Here is a 19,041-nt window from a genome sequence, read left to right as displayed (position 1 = left end):
GTAATGGTTGCATTATTATAACAAGGACACTTGGTTGTAATGCGGTCCCTTATTATCAGGGCAGGCAGTCTGCCTCCAGACCCCTAGATTGGCCAGAGGCAGGGAAACTGAGGCTTAGAATAGCTACCCAAGACCACACAGAATTAGCAGGGCTAAATTCTGTGGCTCAGGTAGGAGAGGGTGATATTATGGCTTCTCCCCACCTCAGTAATTAATTCACTGCATATTAGCATGTTTCCTTTTCCTACAGAAGTTTGGAGGAGAGGACAATAAACTGACCCTCTTCCTCCACACGAGGAAACCAGGGAGAACAACTTTAGAGGAGAGAGACATCACCAATTAATTAGCTGGCTTCCCCATGCCCTTAGGGCACCCTGCAAGCTCTCCAAATGCCCTAGGCTTGTTTAGCAATCCTCTAATGATCGAAGAGAACATTTTGCTGTGCAGAATTGCTAAAGAATTGGAAGGACAATGGCCAACAAGATGAAATTAGAATATTAATTCATTATCGAGTCTTTATTAATGCTACTTGCTGGAATCCATTCCAGAGACACTTACAGACACTGGCACAAAGATGTCTGCTCAAAGATGTTCACTGAGGTGCTGTTTGCAAGAGGGGAAGTTGAGGTAACCTAAATTCCATCAACAATGGCATTATATAAAGGATAAACAGAACATCAGTGCTTTGGAACAGCCCTGCAGCAAGGGAAGTATGGCTCTTGAAAGAGATCTATCTTTTTTTTCCTACCTTTGGTAGAGGAGCGAGAGTTAGACTGGGGTGTTAAGGTAGGACCTCATGTATGTAAAAATGCAAACATACTCCCCGTAAGTACACGTATCTGGAAATGAATTTAAAACGAGAGAGGAAATTATGCTGCGGGAACAAATTCAAACACAAGACTGCAATTTCTCTCACACGAAGTTATAGAGCAGCACAACTAATGTATGGTGAAAGAAATCAGAACAGTGGTTGCCGCTGGGAGCAGAGCGAGGGGACTGCCAGGGAAGGGGTGTGAGGGAATTTTTTGGAGTAATGGAAGTAATCCATATCATAATGAGGTGTGGATTACATAGTGCATGAATTAGTCAAAACACATTGAATTATGTACTTTGGTACATTTCACTTTATTTAAATTATGCCACAATATAAAATATTAGAAAGAAGAATTAAAAGGAGGATGAACATTGAATCACTAATGTTACCACTGTGAAGAGGACTGAGGGAAAAGAGTAAAATCGGAATTTCACGTTGATCTCCACATAGCTTTTTTATTTTTGTTTCTTTCTTAAACAGTGTTCCTAAAGTATAATTGACATGCAAGAACTATATTTTTAAAGTGTTCAACTTGGTAAGGTTTATTTGGGGGGAAGGTAAGATTTGATATATACCTATGAGCCATCACCACAATCAAGAAAATTAACATATACTTCATCAACTCTACAAGTTTTCTTCTGTCCCTTGCAATCCCTCCCTCTTCACTTTTCCACCCAGTGCCCAGGCAACCACTTGCCTGTTTTCTCTATACAAAACTTTTTATAGAAATGAAGTACAGTATATATAATGTGTGTATAGTTTATACTCTTTATTGTAGCTTTTTCAGCCTTGTTTCTTTAACTCAGCCTAATTATTTTGAGATTCATCCATGTTCATTCCTTTTTATTGCTGAGTAGTCGTCGTGTGTGGATATACCACAATCTGTTTATCCATTCACTTGTTGATAGACATTTGGATTATTTATAGTTTTTGGTTAGTACAAATAAAGCTGCTATGAACACTTGTATACAAGTGTTTATATGAATCTATGTTTTCATTTCTCTCAGGCAAGTACTTGGTGAAACGGTCGGGTCACATAGTAGGTGTTTGTTTCACTTTGTAAGAAACCGCTCAACTGTTTTCCCAAGTGGGTGTACCATTTCACATTTCTATCAGCAGTGTGGAGAGTCCAGGTCCTCCACGTCCTCTCTAATAGTTGATGTTGTCAGACTTTTTCAGCCATTCTGATAAGAGTGTTGTTGTATCTTGTTATGGTTTTAATTCGTACTTTCTGAATGACTAAAGATATTGAGCATATTTTCATCTGCTTATATGCCACTTATCTTTGGTGAAGTGTGTTTCACTTCTTTTGCTCATTAAAAAATTAATTTTAGATGATTGCAGATTCACAAGCAGTCCTAAGAAATAATTGAAACCCCTTATATCCTTTACCCAGTTTCCCTAATGGTAGCATCGTCCATGACTACAATACAATATTACAACAAGATTTCATGTGAAATTCAGATTTCAGCTGATTGGCATGTACTCATTTGTGTCTGAGTATTCAGTTCTACGCAGTTTTATCACATGTAGATTCCTGTGACCATCGCCATAGTGAATACGCAGAACGGCTTCATCACTAGGATCCCTCGTGCTATCATTTAATCTTTTGTCCATTTCTTTAAATTTGGTTGTTTTTTTTATTGTTGGGTGTTTTTTTAAGCTTGCTATTTTATTTTTGTTATTTTTCATTTTTATTTTTAAACTTTTTTTCTACTCTGCCATCTTGACTGGAACTCTTATATTGGGTTTTGAGAGTTCTTTGTATATTTTGAAAACACATCTTTTATCAGATATGTGATTTACGAATATTTTCTCCAGTGTGTGCCTTGTTTTTTCATCTTCTTAATGATGTCTTTCGAAAAGCAGTTTTAAATTTTGATGGAGTCCAATTATCAATTTTTAATTTTATGACTCACGCTTTTCTTGTTATATCTAAGTAATCTCTGCCTAAGCCAAGTTCACAAAGATTTTCTCCTATATTTTCTATTGGTTTTATAGTTTTAGGTTTTACATTTAGGTCTCTGATCCATTACACATAGGTATTTCTTGAATATATTTTTAAACAGAAGTATATTCGTGTACTACTTCGTGTAATAAAAAGCCAACTTGAAATGTTTAGCATATGTCTTTCTGGCCTGACTGCTGGTTGGCATGAGGTGGAATGTCAAAGACAACCTGCAGACAAATAGGAGAGAATAAAAGTCAAGGGACAATTAGGACCCCCGATTAACATTCATGTACAACCACCTCCTGCGGGGTCCTGTGCTAGCTACATCAAGACTATAACATTTCCTGCTAGGTGCCTTAGCAACACAAAGAAAGGGTGAGTTCTTCCTAGGAGGAAATCAGGGAGGCTTCCTAGAGGAGGTGACTCCTCTGGGAATTTTATGTGGGAAAGGCACAAAGGGAAATGGCCTGAATGAAGACACGTGAGGGGCACATATCTAAACAAACATAAAGTTTTGACACTTTGAGGAGAAACTGTTGGCTGTGGAATAGTTGAAAGCGCTGGGGCTTGGGGTCCAACAGGTCAGAATCAAACCTTTGTTGTACCGTGTGACCTGGAGCAAGACCCTTCGTTTCTCTGAGCCTCCTCTTCCTCATTGGCAAAATGATAGAAGTTCCTACCTCCTTAGGTTACTATGAGAAGTCATTGAGATTAGGGTCCCAAAGCACCTACCATGGTCTTGACACATAGTAGGTGCACACTAAATAGTAGATAGGAATAGTATCTGTTCAATTTCAGGCCAGGCCCCTGGAACCCATGTGATTGCAGTTTACTTCTGGGGATTTTTAGTAAGCCATGTGAGACCGGCTTTCAGACCCCCTGAAACATTTCCTTCACTGTGCTCCCCTCCAACTTCCCAATGACACCCCCCTATACACATACCCATCTTAAGCCTGTGGAAAAAAGTTGGCTTCATTTCATTCCAGAAAATTTCCTGTACTCGCAGGCATTGGTTTTTATCTCTTACATTTTTAAGGCCTGACAAGGAATTTAAATAGACGCCTATTTCTCTTGTTGCCAAATGGGCATTTTTCTGGCCTTCTCTTTGGTAGTGTGACTTGAGTGAGACTTTTCCTCCCAGTCCTACATACCAGGGAAGGAGACCCCTCTTTTGGTGGCCAGGAAGTTTGGAGGACTTGTTAAATCAACCCTTATGGTCCCAACTCAGGGTTCATGCTAGTAGTCTCTTGGGAGGCCCTTTACACGCACCTGGCAACCTCTGATTTTCACAGCTGCTCCCTGGAGCTGGTAGCCGCTGTGTTATTATAATGCACCATTTCACAGATGGGAATATTGGGGCTCAGAAAGAAAAAGGGACCAGCCCTTGACATCTTCAGATCCTGACTACCAGTGACAAGCTGTACGTCAGTTTTCTCCTCTGTAAACTGGAGCTAATGCTTATTCCTCTTGGTGGAGTGGTTGTGAGAGTGAAATAAGCTACTCCAAGAGGAGACCGCAGCACCTGGTGATGAATGAGAATGTCTTTTCATTATTTCTCTGTCACCACATCTCATTTCTGCCCTCAAGATCCCTCCTCTGGCTTCCAGGGCTCAAGGCTAAGACTCCCATTTTCTAAGTGTTCACTCTGCATCAGGCATGGTTCCAACTACTAACCTAAGACAGATAGTCATCTTATGTTCCCTTTACAGCTGAGGCCACTGAGGCTAAGAGAAGTTGAGTGGTTTGCTTCAGATCACATAGCTGGAATGTGGCATTGAACCTAAGCAGTCTGGCTCCTGAGGCAATGGCTGTGTGGGGCGAAGGGCTTGCGGGCACGCATGTCTACATTGCAGACTACATCCTTGTTGACGCGTGTTCATGTCCAGCATGTTTCCCACTGCCCCTCCCGGGAGTCTTGGCCTTGCAGGCTCCAGGGCGGGCCTGCCCCGTGCCACGTGACCTGCTCTGGCCCTGGCCCGGCAGCTGCTCCCCAGATGTGCCCACAACGTGGTCTTCCAGCCGCCAGGCCGGCGCCTCTGGGCTGGGACTGCCGGAGCTGCGGGGGAGAGACCTTTGGCTCTGGCTGTCCCCCCCCTCCACCCGCCCCCCCCTCCACCCCGGCCTTGTAACAGGAGACCACAAGCGCCCCCCTCCACACTCTACCCCAGAACAGTGAGCTTAGCCAACACTGCCTCGCTGCCCATCACACTGAGAATAATATCCAAACCCTGCCCCAGCCTGTGGCCCCTGCCCACCACAGCCAACCGCAACTCCTGGCCCTGCCTTTCTCTTACCAGCCACTGGGGCTCCTTTTCTGAGCTAGCATGGTTCTACCTCAGGACCTTTGCCTTTGCTATTCCCTCTGCCCAGACACTCATCTGATATTTATAAGACTTCTCATTTTTCAAGTCTCAGGTCAAATGTCACCTCCTCAGAGGCCTTCTTAGAACCTCCTGGGCTATTCACTTTCTTTCACATTCCCCTGGTCTTAATTATTCATAGAATTTATTACCATCTGAAATGATCTGTTTTCTTGGGGATTGTCCATCCTCTTTCGCCCCCATGCCCTCCCCAGGCTGCAAGCTCTAGGAGGGGAGGAACTATGACTCCTTTGGTTTGCTGTGTCTCTTGAGCTGAGCACAGGGCCTGGCTCAGAGAGGGTAAACAACTTGCTCAAGGTCACACAGCACAGAACTTAGAATGGAGTAATATATACAAGAATATCTGTTGAATTAATAAATTGTTAACTTATGTTCCTCAGTTTCCTCATGTGCAAAATGGGGACAAAATCTGACCTTACCCCAGAGTTAAGACATTTCAGTGCTCAGCACATGGAAAACATTCAGAAATGGGAACCAGAATAGACAGTTTTTTGTCTTTCCAGGGTCTCATTTTCCATCCCCCAAACCCAGCAAAAGGCTGTAAATGGGCACATGAGGGGTATGGAGGCCTCAAGCTCTGTGTCCTTAACAGGCTGTGAAACTTCTGCCAAGTCCCTTTCTCAACCTGGACCTCAGTTTCCCTATCTGCAAAATGCGGACTGTCGCCAGCCCTCTATCTTAAGGGTTTTCTGCTGGGCTCCAGAGTCATTTCAGGGATGTAGGGGTCCAGGCTTAGGTCCACATATGCCTCCCATCCTGTTTTCCAAAGAAGGCCCAGAACAATAGTCAGGGAGGCTGGAGCCTGCTTGTCTGGGCCCCTCCCTGGTCCCCTGCAGATGGAGAGGGTGGGGCCTTCCTGTGACCTTACAAAGGACCACTGCTGCCCTGGGATCTCAGGGGCCAAAGGGAAGAACAGAGTCAGGGCCCCAGGGAGCTCCCATCTTAGGTCACTCAGCACAGGCCAGACCTGCAAAGGCTACACACACCCACACAGAGCAACACAAAGGCACACACCTACACAAACAACACAGCACATATATGTAAACTGACTCAACTGACATATCTGACAGCAACACCTTAATACACACGACCAACAGAACAGCCTGCCTAAACACAACACAGCAATATACCATTACATTCAATCAACACACCAACCTCAAGGTACACAACCCAAACCCAAACCTGCACAATGAACACATCAACAAAAATATATAGACTAAGGAGGCAACATATCAAAACATCTGTCTCACCTAACAGAACCTCAATAAAGCAACACCTCGCAATATTCTCAATAAACACAACACAGATATACACACCCTATACTGCAACACACATTCACCAAACATAACATACACTTACACCCATATCAGTACTGCTCACACCAAGATGCGGACACGCATGCCCACATCCTTAGAGAAAACAACCGAATGTAAATTGACAAACCAGCTTCTCCTATGCAGCTCCTCCCCACCATGCACATACCTGCCAACACCCACCTTCACCAGATCAAAGACCCCACACCACCTCCCACCACTTCAAGTCTTTTTAGAGGTAGACATTACTCCCCAACACACACAATTCAGAATCTTGCATAAGCCCCAAGGACACAAGACCACTCAACTACTCCCGCCCAGACCCCAGGAACTCATGCCCGGGAATATAGGCCCGGGCTCCGGCCAGGGCAGAGGTGTGGGAGCTGGTCTGACTCTGGAAGCCGCAGAGACTGACACCACCAGCTAGGTGCACCCCAAGTCAAAAGCCCTCTGCAAAGTCCAGCAGAGAATACCACCCATGCTTCAAGGCCCGTGTAGGACCACTGATGTGGAACAAGGGGAATGGTGCAAGAGGTTTCTGGTGGGGGCTTCGGTGGCTTCCCTCTATGCCCACTGGCGCATGGACAGGAGGCTTCTGAGGCTCCTTTCCTCTGTCTAGTGCCCAGCCTGGCCCTCCCTTGACTCACCTGCTTCCTATACACCTGGCTCTCCCTCTTGCCCTGGGGCCCGGAACAGGAATCAGGAAGTCTCTCCGGGCCTGCCCAGCTCCCTGCCCACCCAAAGGGCCTGGAGCAGTCCCCACCCTCTCTGCTTACCCCAGCCCCAAGTACTCTGTCACCAGGGGGTGGCGCCTCCAGCTGCACCCTTGCCTCAGGTCACAGGTGTGGCTGTACTCAATAATTATGACTCATGACTATCCCTTAAGTCTTTTAAAACAGCGGTCCCCAACCTTTTTGGCACCAGGGACGGGTGCTTCTATGAGAATCTAATGCCTGATGATCTGAGGTGGAGCTGAGGCAGTGACGCTAGTGCTAGGGAGCAGCTGCAAATACAGATGAAGCTTCGCTCACTCACTCACCGCTCACTTCCTGCTGTGTGGCCTGGTTCCTAACAGGCCATGGACCAGTCCACGGCCTGGGGTTTGGGGACTCCTGTTTTAAAAAGTCTTATTATTTTTTGCCTATGCAAAGCAGAGCGTTTCTGGTTAAAAGGAAACTGACATTTCAGAAACACTTAATGAAAAAAGTGTTTTTCCTAGAAGACAGGAGAGTGAGGTCTCTCAGAGAGCCAAAGAGCCCTGGGTTTGTATCCAGTCCACTGCTTACGAGCTATGTGAGTGTAAGGCCCTTCATTTCCTCATGTCTCAGTTTCCCCATCTGTGAAAGTGAGGATGGTATGTGTATCCATCTCTATGAGGATCAAACGAGTTGAGTCACATAAAGAGTGTAGAACAGTGCCCAGCAAAGTTAATATTCAAAGACACTAATTGTTATTCTTACTGTGACTGTTCCACTCTCCTAGGGCTAACTCCTGTTAAATATTCGGGTATTTAACTACTGAATTATAGAACTTCAGAATCGTTAAATGCTAACCATTTCATAAACAATTAATGCATACCTACTTTGCACTAGGCACAGCGTGACAGAACAAGAAGCAGGTTTGTCCTTCCAGGGAGCCATGATCAATGGGACTAATCAAGTGGGAATAAACACCACTGGCCAGGTGGTTGGTTTCTGGGGCCCCAGATGCCACGATATGTGAGCTGCTCCCATCCCAAGGGGGCACTCTGTAGAATTTTGAAAGAAGAGCCCCTTATCTTGAGTAGATGAGAAGTGCCTTCTAGGAGCACACTCTGTAGCACCTTTGTGCTCCCCACAGCCTGCTAAGTGGCCCTGCAAACATGGTCCCTGCATGGGGAACTCACAGTCTGGTTGGGGAGTCAGTCACCTCCTAAGTTCCCAGGGCTGTAATGTGGAAGCGCAAGGGGCTATGGGAGGCATGGCCTGAGAGAGACCCCAGTCAGCTAAGGGAGGTCAGGGAGGCCTTCTTGTAGGGGGAGGTGATACCCCAGCTGAGAAGAAAAATTGTGAGGAAAGGCAAGGCAGATACTCCTGAGCCCCAGTATTGTACATCTGGGATGTACACAAGATATAATTGCCACATCAAACAGTAAAAACTTCAAAGTCTAATAATATAAAATGTGATAGGGATGTGAGAAAACAATTTTCATCCACTACTGGTGAGTGTGCAAACTGGTATGATCACTTGGGAGCTCAATGTGGCAATATTGAGTAAAAGTGACCGTTGGAACACCCTTTGACCCAGCAATTCACTCCCACGGATATTCCCTGAAAGTCCTGCACACAAGATGTCGAAGACATGGGCGAGAATGCTGCAGCTGTGTCTACAGCAGCAACAAACCTAAAACCTCCTACTTGTCCAACAACAGGAGAACAGGGAAATAAAATGACAATGAAAGAGTATACAGCTGTCAATAGGAATGAACTAGACCTGTCTGTATTCTGTTGGATACATGCAAAAATATGATGTTGCTCAGGGAAAATGCAGACTGACTTTTTAAAAAGTGTACATTTAAAAACACACAAAAGATATTAATACGTTTATGTGTAGTAAATGTGTAAAAAGACATGGCCGGGAAGAAAACATGCCCAAGTTATGATGTTAGTTAGGGGTATGCAGGAATTGACAAATAGTCTTGGAGCAAAGGGCAGGGGGCCTGGTGATCAGGAGGCTAGCATTATCTGTAAAGTTGTATTCTTTAGAGAAGATGGGAGGGGAGCAATCACAGCAAACTGCCCGAAGTCCTTAATTGGCTCTGGGTGGTGGGAATATGGTATTAGAAACATAAAACGCTATATTTCTTGATAATTTTTACATGTCACAAAATAAAAAGGTTAGCAGAGAGAGAGAAGGGCATTTCCAGGCAGAAGGCCCAGCGTAATTAGAGGTCTGGGGGCCAAAGACAGAGGAGTGCGCAGGGGAACCCTGGTGTTCGGTGTTGGAGGCTGAGGTGGGATTGGGTGATAGGCAGGTTGGCCAACCGGCCCTGGGAAAGGCGAGAAGAGCGCCAGTCGCCTTTTGCCCCAGCAGCCTGGGCCTTGACTTTGGGCCCAGCTGGGTGGGGAGAGGCCCCGCACCTCGGGCTTTGTTTGGAGCGTGCACCCATCTGAAAGGCATTCCTGGGCACGGTGCCCCACCCCTTGGGGACGCCTAGCGGCCGGACCCGCCGCTCTGGGCAGATGGGCGGCACTGGCTTCCCACTCTCGATCCGTGGGAACAGAGCCCGGCGGGCGGGGGCGGGGGCGCCGGGAACCGCCCCAGGGGAGCGGCTCACAGATGGGGCGGGGGCCGCGGGCGGCGGCAGATGGGTGCGAGGCCGGCCTGAGGCTGGGCGACAAAAAGCTACGGGCAGATGTTCTCGTCCAGATGTTCGCGGGATGGGAGGAGCCTGGGAAAAACCAGCTTGCTTTCCCGCCGTTCTCCCCGGAAGGCTGCTTGGGGCGGGTCGCGAGCAAGGTGCGGCTGGTGTGGCCACCTCCAGAGGCAATGGGGAAGCAGAGAGCTGGAGACAGGTTCTAAGGGCGTCTCTTGTGGAAGCATTTTACCTCTTGCTGCCCAGCAACCCCCACCCCAACCGTCCCGCCCTTTTGCTGTGAAGTACCATTAAGACATCTCAGGAATCTGGTCTGAAGCTCCTCCCCCACGTGACCTCCTCCCCACACTCTTATGTTAGTGCAGGGTCCTCCTGCATGTGGAGGGGCCATTGCACACCTCTGTCTGCATTACCACCACCATCATCATCATAGCAGCAACAATGATTTATTAGGTACTTAGCAGGGCTTTAAATCATTATCTTATTTCACTCTCACAGCTAAGGTGTGCAGAAGGTGCTCTGAGTATCACTTCCAATTGAGGGACATTGAATGTGGAGGTCCCAAATGATAAGTGGCTTGGAGAAGGTCGCAGCAGGTGTGTAGCAGGGCTAGGGTTGAAATCCAGTGTTTTCAAAGCCTTCGGTTTCCGTGTACACCTCATGTAGCTTCCTGTGTGCTAAGTGCTTTACAAACCTTACTCTATTCAGTCAACAAGTATTTGTGGAGCACTTACTGCAAGCCTGGCTCTGGGCCAGCACTGGCATATTATAGTGGACAAAACAGGAGTCTCTGTCCTGTGGAGTTTACATTTGGGGGAGGGGATTGGGGAGGAGGGGCACACAATGAACAGGGTAAATGCAATATATCTTATCTCATCTGGTAATAAATGTCATGAGCAAAAATTAGTCAGAAAAGGAGAGGGTAAGGAGTGCTGGGGTGGGGGTGGGTTGCAATCTTAAACAGGGTTGGGGGCAGGTCAGCAAAGTTCTGATAAGGTAATATTTTGGTAAAGAACTTGTGCCCTCACTTCCTTCAACTATTGGGGGAAAAATATTCCAGGCAGAAGTCGCAACCAGTGCAAAGGTCTGAAGCAGAAGTGTGCCTGGTGTATCAAGAGGCCAGTGAGACTTTAGGTGAGTGAGCAAGGAATAGAGTGCTAGGAAGCGAGGTCAGGGAGGTGACCTTAGGTGGGAGGGGAGAGGGCATAGCTGGATCCCATAGGACACAGAGAGGACTTTGGCTTTTATTCTAGGTGAAACAGGAGCCATGGGAAGGTTTTAAGCAGAGGTGGATAGTGACGTGACTCATTGCACTGAATCTCAACAACTCTGATCCAACTTCTGCAAGGTTATTATCCCCAGTGTGAGACATGGTTCTGCCCATTTCACACCTGTGCTTCTCCATTTGTATAAGGACAGCAGTACTTTAGATCAGAGTTTCTTGGAGGATCCTTGGTGGGGAGGGAGTCAAAGTTGGGTGAATTTGATGCATTTTTTAAGGGAAAAGGATCTGCAACTTCTAACACATTGCCAAAGGAGCCTGGGAAGACTATATAAAGTGTTCAAGAGCAACCGATTAGAAACAACCTAAATGTCCATCAAAAGGAGAATGGCTAAATAACCCATGTGGCCTGGGAAATTATGAGATGGCACTTCTACTTTCAGGAATTTAGATTAAGGATACACTCACATGTGTGAAATGACGTCTGTCCAGGAAGAACAGCCAGTTGGAAAAAGCTCATATGTCCATCACTCGGGGTTTAGTTGAATGAAGGCTGTTTTCTCCATATAAAGGAATACATGCAGCCATAAAAGAGAACGAGGAAGCTCCCTGTTATCCTGATCTGCTAAGGTCTCCAAGGCACATTGTTAAGTGGAAAAATGCAAAACAAAACAAGTCGCAGAGTGGTATGCATAGACTGGCACCACTTGTGTTTAAAATGAAAGAAAAAGGAAAAAAAAATCATATATGTATCTGCTTGTACCTCACTAGGAGACTGATCACTGTGGCTGCCTCTGAGGAGGAAAAGGGAGATGCTTGTACATTCAAAATTTTGTTCCATGGGCATGTTTTATTTATTCAAAAATGAAATTAAATTGAAATTAAAAGGAGCGGTCTGGACCCAGAAAAGATTAAGAGAGAGTGCTGTGTCCCTGGGTTTTTGTTCTGCTCTGAGGTCATGTGGTTTAAGGAGTGGGAGAAACTCATCTGGACCCATGATGGGGCCTGAGAATTGCTTACAGTCAGAGCCACCTGGGGGCCAGAAACAACAACATTTCTAGAATTTATTATTTTCTTTAATAGCTTTGAGATCATTACTATATTGAGATATATATCTTATTATATTGAGATATAATTCACATATCATACAATCCACCCATTTAAATATATTACTCACCCATTCAATGGTTTTTAGTATATTCCTTGAGTTGTACAATCATCACCACAATTAATTTTAGAACATTTTCATCACCCAAAAAAGAAATGCCATACCTATTAGCAGTTCCTCCCCATTTCCCCCTACCTCTTGGCCCCTGGCAGCCGCTACTCTACCTATTTCTGTTTTTATAGATTTCCCTATTCTGGACGTTTTGTATAAATGGAATCACACAATATGTGGTCTTTTGTGACTGGCTTTTTTCACATGTTTTCAAGTTTTCTCTAGAATATACTTGTTAAATGCCCAGAGACCCCACCAAGCGGTAGTAGGGGTTTTCCTCTGGGGTTGGGGTGTGGGATCAAATAGGGGACTATGATTGAAGGTGGACCCTCCTGTTTTTGTTATATATATTTTTGTATGATTTGCTTTTCCATAATAATGTATTCCTTATATTAAAGCTGTATAAAGTGACAACACATATTCATTACAGAACATTTGGAAATATAGGTCAACTCTAAACAAAATTAATGTAATCCTTAATCTTGTCCTTACATCCATAAATGCATAGAGAAAATCTCTGTTTGAATATTTAAGGAGGGGCTGGATTTGGGCAAGGTGCAGGAGAGGCACCTTCTGCACAAGGGAGCAGCAATGGTGGGACAGGGGATCCAGTGATTTCCACAATTCCATTTAAAGAGGCGATGATCCGATTGTGTTACTTGCTGTAATTGGTAAATATCCCTTCTCCCAGAGGCCTGCTGTGAATACCCTTCCCTGGCTCCCTCTCTAGTTTCCGTGACTTATCGCAAGGTAGAATTATGTATTTGTTTGGGGAATCATTTATTTATTCTTGAGCATTTTAGTTCCTGGAGAGTATAAACCAAATAGGAATAACAATTCCAGTATCACTCAGTTAACAAGCAAGCAGGTGGGAAAAGTTTGAAATCAGGCAGGGCACAAGGCCTGGCATACAGTAGGTGCTTGATAAAATATAAGCAATGTGGAAACAGACTCCATTACCAGAGAATTAAGATGTGTGTTTAATTTCTTAGTTATCCCACTCATTCAGTACCCAAGTTATTAAGCACCTACTGTGAGGTAGGCTCTGGTCAAGTCCTGGGGTGACAGAGATGCATAACATTTAGGTCTCCTTCCCTTCCTAGCTTCTGTAGGGGTTTTCATGGTGCCTTTTCCAGGATCATTATCTAATTCAATAATTGTGATAATCATGATGGCAATGATCTAATGTAGTCATTAAGATTTCAGGCTCGGGGTGAGACAACACTGGATTCAACTCATGGCACCACTGCTTGGTGACTGCAGTGCTTTGGGCACACAGTCCATCTTCCCTGGGCCTCAGTGTCTTCTGCAAATGAGATCCTTGGTAGTGCCACCCACAGGATGTGGGGGGATGCACTTTGACAATGATGCAACACGTTCCACCCTGCCTGCTCCAGCATAAAACGGTGGTGATTACTGACAGTTTATCATTGATCCCACTCTCCATGGGTCTGCAATCTACAGTTCTTCAAGCCTGTCACTTTTTACCACCATTTCCATCAGGATCCTCTCAGCCACATTATGCCTCAGGGACCATCACCTCCATTTTGTAGATGAGGAAACTGAGGGTGCAGACTGCTAAGGATGGTCGAGGAGTGGACAAGGATGCTTTCACTGTCTGACACCCAGGACCAGGGGGCAAGTGGGGCTGGGGGCAGGGAGAAAGGAACTCTTCTCTTCCACCCTCCCTCCCTTCCCTGGGAAAATCCAACAGGTGGTGGGGCCGAGGCGTTGGGGGCCATTGTGCACTGGCCTGGGAGGGTCGGAGGGCCCAGTGTGTGTCTAGGGGAAGATGGATGCCTTCATTACCATGTGAATTCTGGGAAACTGCCGTTAGGGCTGAATGGTGGGTGGGCGTGGGCTGAAGGGTGGGTGGGGGACTTTGGCGTTCTCAGGCTTGGACCACACAACGGCTGGGAAGGGGGTCCCATGGAATCCTGAGAGACCCATTAAAAAAAAACTCAGATAATGGGATTTCCCTTCTTGTTTAATTTCTTATTTTAGTCTATCTCCATCCTGTGGGGCTTAAAAGAGGCACAGAGTGAAAACAAAAAGATTTTTTTAAAGGGAGAAAAAACCTTTTATTTCCCCTCTCAGTCACAACTTTCCCACCAATCGTTCTGAACATTTGGGCCTGAACGGTTAAAGTCCAAGCTTTTCCCAGCATCTGCATCTCTGTGGGCCATTTCCCAGCTTTATTTACTGAATGGCTTTTTCATTCATGTAAAATATGTCCTACTTAAATCCAGGGTGATTAGCAGATAGCTGCTGAGCAAGTCAGGAGGAGCAGGTTTTAGGCACAAAGGTGTCATCAATTTGGATGCAGCAGAAAGGGCTGGTCAGTGTTTGCAAAGGAGGCAGGTGGTGGAATGAGAATAAAAGTGATCCAAATAACAATAACTAGTGACTAGGTATCCCCATTTTACAGATGAGAAAACTGAGGCTTCGAGTTAGTTGACTAAGGCCACAGATGGCAGTCAGAACTTTGAACCCTGTTCCTCTAACTCCAGAGTCTGTGCTCTTTCTGGAGTTTCCCCATGAGGCCAGAACAGTGGAAGACACAGGGAGGCCCATGGAGACACTGAGACTGGGGAATGACCCAGGTAGAGGGGAGCATGGACCATAGGATAAGACCTGGGACACAGACTCTTACACACACATGGGCAGAAAGAAGGTCAAACCATACACATTGACCAGCTCGTACAAGCAAAGGCTTTCTGAAAACTCTTTATAAACCCAAACATTCCCACAGTCACGCAAGATCTCCCTCCCTCTCTCTCTCACACACACACCAACGCAGGCACTTGGTCACAAATGTTCTCACAAACACACATTCTTAAACACACCAAGATAGATCCAGACGCATAAGTATGCGTTCACAGACACAACCAGAGAGAAACACATTTACAATGCTGTCCCATGTAAGAGTTCAATACCCACTCTCACACTTACCTACACACTTGTACAAACTCAACACAGATTCTCACAAGAACACACACTGTTATACACACACATAATTGCACAGAAACCCTCTCAAGTGGAAAGCACACAGGTCAAGCAGAAAGGGGTTCGGCCTCTCCCCCATAACTCCATACCTTGGCATCTGGCTTTACCAACCTTGGCCCTTTGGGTTTTCTCTACTCCACCCGCCCCACCCCACTGTCTGTATGCCTTCTACTCCCCTCCCCCACTTCAGGGCTCCAGCTGGACCCTGGATTAGCCTGAGAGCAGGTGGGCACCCAGCAGCAAGGTGTAGGTGGGGGTGCGCCTGCTTGCTGGGGACAGGCACATGGAGGCCTTGAATGCAGCACCAAGGGGCTCAGCTTTATTTGGGTCCCTTCCCTTCTCCCCCCAGGGCTGGTCCCAGGCAGGCACAGAGCTGGGCCATTCACAGCTTTAGGGAGGGAAGGGCAAAGAGGGGAGGAAGGAAGGGCCCATTAAGGACTCTCAAAACCCTCATTCGCTGCCACGCAGGGGTCTGCCTTCACATGCAGATTGCCTGTTTGCCTCACCTGGTCTACTTTAAAATGACAAAGAGGTTGGATGCTGTCTGGGTATTAGATTAGAAGACAACTGGCCAAAATGGGAAGAGGAAGGTTGTTGACTGTGGAAGCAAAATCGTTGTCAAAATAGTATCCACCAGTAGATGTGATTTGCATTAAAAAAATACATAATAGGCAAAGAAAATATCTGTAATCTATGTTAAGGGCAGTAATCTCTGGGTGGCAGGAATATGTTGTTTTATTTCCCTACTTTTAAAAACACATTCTAATTTTTTTACAAGGCACAGATGCAGCAGCTTCTGGATAATAAAGTTTTTCAGAATGAATATTCAATGACAAAAAATGACAAAGAGATAAGATCTCATGTGAACCCAGAACTTGGAAAGGCTCTTGATTGCTGTGTGGACAGGTCCCTTCTCTGTGTCTTTATTCCTTTATTTGGATAATGGAGACTCACATGGGGCGTGATGCGAGTGTTAAGGACGTAATGCATGTAAACACTGGGACTGGTGCTTGGCACAATAATGGTAGCTGCTGTTACTTTTATTCTACCATGAGAGTTTCTGTTTACACTACCCAGTACAGATTGGACACCTCCTGGGTGCCTGCTGGGATGGGTGTGCATGGATCTCCTAGGCTGGCCCATGTGCTGGGTCACATGCATGTAGGTCTGCATGTGCACATATGTGTACCTTGTGCACACCCAGAGTGTATACACTGCATGAGACAAATTGAACGCACATGGGGGCATCAGGCACAAGGGCGTGCAAACAAGATTACAGATGCGTTGATCCGAGAACACCCTGTGGGTTGGGAATGCTGTTCTCCGTTCTCTATCCCCGGCACTCTTATCCCCCTGGTTCCCTTCAGCTCAAAGCTGCTGGGAGTTTAGGCTTCTTCTTGGCATCCAACCAGACCTAGGGACCTTGAGGGGTCTTAGGACATTTTTAAGGCTGTCAGTGGTAAGTATGGGTCAAACAACCTCCAAGGCAGAGGAAGTAGGTAAGTAGAGTTGGCACACCTGGGTTCGTGGCTCTGTCATGCTACTAAAGGACATTTGGTTGGTCCTGGCGAACCCCTCTCTGGCCAGCTTTGAGTCCTCAGTCTCTCTTGTTCATCCGTCCCTGTGGCCCTTGCCCTTTAATCACTCAGAGCATCACCATCAGTGGCCTGGAACTCTGTCCCTGGCTCTTTCCATTTCTAACGCTCAGAAAAGACTTTGTCAGTTCCGTGCTCAGAATCCTTTTTGGTTCCCCACTGCTTCCAGGATAAAGACTAAGCTGGCCTTGTGGGATTTGCTCATCTTTCCTCAATTCTCACTCTTCTTCACTCTCCTGGCCTTTCCCCTCTACTCAGATGGGGAACCCCTCCTGGAAGCAACGATGAAGAGTAAATGAGAGAGGTGAGCTTCTTCTCCTCATTCTTCTTTGTATTTTATTTGGAGTCCAGCAAATTTGCATTAAGATCTCATCTTTGCCATTTTCTAGCTCTTTGCAACCCTGAGCAGGTTTCAGACCCTGAGTTTTAGATGCCTTCTTTGCCAGAGAAAGACACTTCTTTTTGCTAGGGTTAGATTTATTTTTATTTTCAATTGTATTTGTTTTTAAAAAGACATGCTCACCTGTCTCAAAATTTTAGTAATATACAAAATATACAAAAGATTACATATAGAGCAAAAATTTCCTCCCAAGTTCTTTCGTATCTTCCCTGGCCTCAAAGTTACTATTTTTTTCTTTTTTATAAATTTTGTAAACTCTTCCATAAATATAATCTATCAAGGACCTATTTATTCCATGGATATTTCACTCAGTCCTCACAGCCACTCATCAGGTAGATGAGGGAGCTTAAGGCTCGGAGTGAAGCCACTGGCCAGGAACCACGTTGGTAAGCAGTCGACCCAAGATAACGTGAGCGTGTCCATTTACGGAGTGCCTATTATGTGCCAGGTCCCTAGGATTGGCCCAGACGAATTACTGATCAAATACTGAGCGCTCTCCCTTTTTGGGTACTTGGCTGGGTGCGGGAGACGATTCATTGCTCATGCCCCGTCTTCTAGGTAAGAAAACCAAGGAACAGAAGGGAAAGAAAGTGTCCTGAGGTCACAGAGTGAGAGCACCCCCATCTTACTGGTGGGGAAACTGGGGCACAGAGAAGGGAAGCGACTTGTCTAAAGAAACCAAGCTGCTGGCAGAGCCCGGATTGGAGGGCTCACATGGCCTTGCGCGTCCCTACACGCAGTCGTGCGGCCCCTCCCCTCCGGTGGGCGTGCCCAGTCCGGGCCCCGCCCCTGCCGCCGGCGGCTGCGTTCCAGGCAGCCCAGGCGGCCGTTTCCTGCCTGCTTTGCTGGGCGGGCGTCCGGCCCATCTGGCGGCCCCCACGGGGCGGTGCGGGGAGGCAGCCCAGACTCGCTGGAGCCAGGCGCCGGCCGGGCCCCCCTGCCCGCCTGCAGAGCCCAGGTGTGGCCGCGGCGGGGGAGGGGGTGTGCCTTCCTTCCCGCTCTGCCCTTCCTGACGCACCCTGGCAGGGTGCAGCACCTCCCGCCCCTCCTCAGCCTCCGCCTCCCACGGCCCGGCCTGGAATCAAGGAGGGAATGTGAACGCTGGAAAACCAGGGCCGGCAGGGAGCCACAGGCCTCACTGGCCTCTGGTACCCACTCCTTGTGAGACCCCGGGCAAATCTTGCCTTTTTGGGGGGCTGTTTTCCCATTTGTGTGAGGACAGCTGAACTCTGACCTCTTGGATCTCACAGGCTCTGGCCTTGCCCCTTAGGGCCCCCGGACAGAATTGTGGGAGCCTGAGGTACCTCTCCAGCCTTAGGTTTTGTCACTAACATTGACTAGACGTTATCGCCTTAGCCGTTTCAAGTCTGTCTCCCCATCAAAACTCAGCTCCAGCTTGGGCACTTGCCCTGTTTCCTGCTGTGCCCAGCGACTTGCCTGGTGCCCAGCTCCTACCTGGTGGTGCTGAGGCCTGAAAGGGCACCTCAAGGCTTTACCTCTAGAAGCTGGAGCCTTCCTTGGGAGGTTCTTATCCATTTCACAGCTGAGGAAACAGAACAGAGTGGGCAGGCCTGTTCCAGTCTCATCGTGGCAGCTAGCCCTGCTCAGTCAGGCGCTTACTTTCTTCTCCAACACCGCCCTCAAGAAAGGGAACCTGGAATCCAGTATCCTGACTTATGTCAAACGGCACCGCTGGTGATCATTATGGTCTTGGAAGCCAGGCACCCTGGGTTCAAATCCCCTCTGGGGACTTAATGTCCCTCTACTGCAGTTTCCTTTATCTAA

This window comes from Pteropus vampyrus, unplaced genomic scaffold (genome assembly GCF_000151845.1).
Source record: "Pteropus vampyrus isolate Shadow unplaced genomic scaffold, Pvam_2.0 Scaffold388, whole genome shotgun sequence".
Classification (NCBI taxonomy): domain Eukaryota; kingdom Metazoa; phylum Chordata; class Mammalia; order Chiroptera; family Pteropodidae; genus Pteropus; species Pteropus vampyrus.
The sequence above is the reverse complement of the archived record's forward strand: the minus strand, read 5'-3'. Positions refer to the sequence as shown.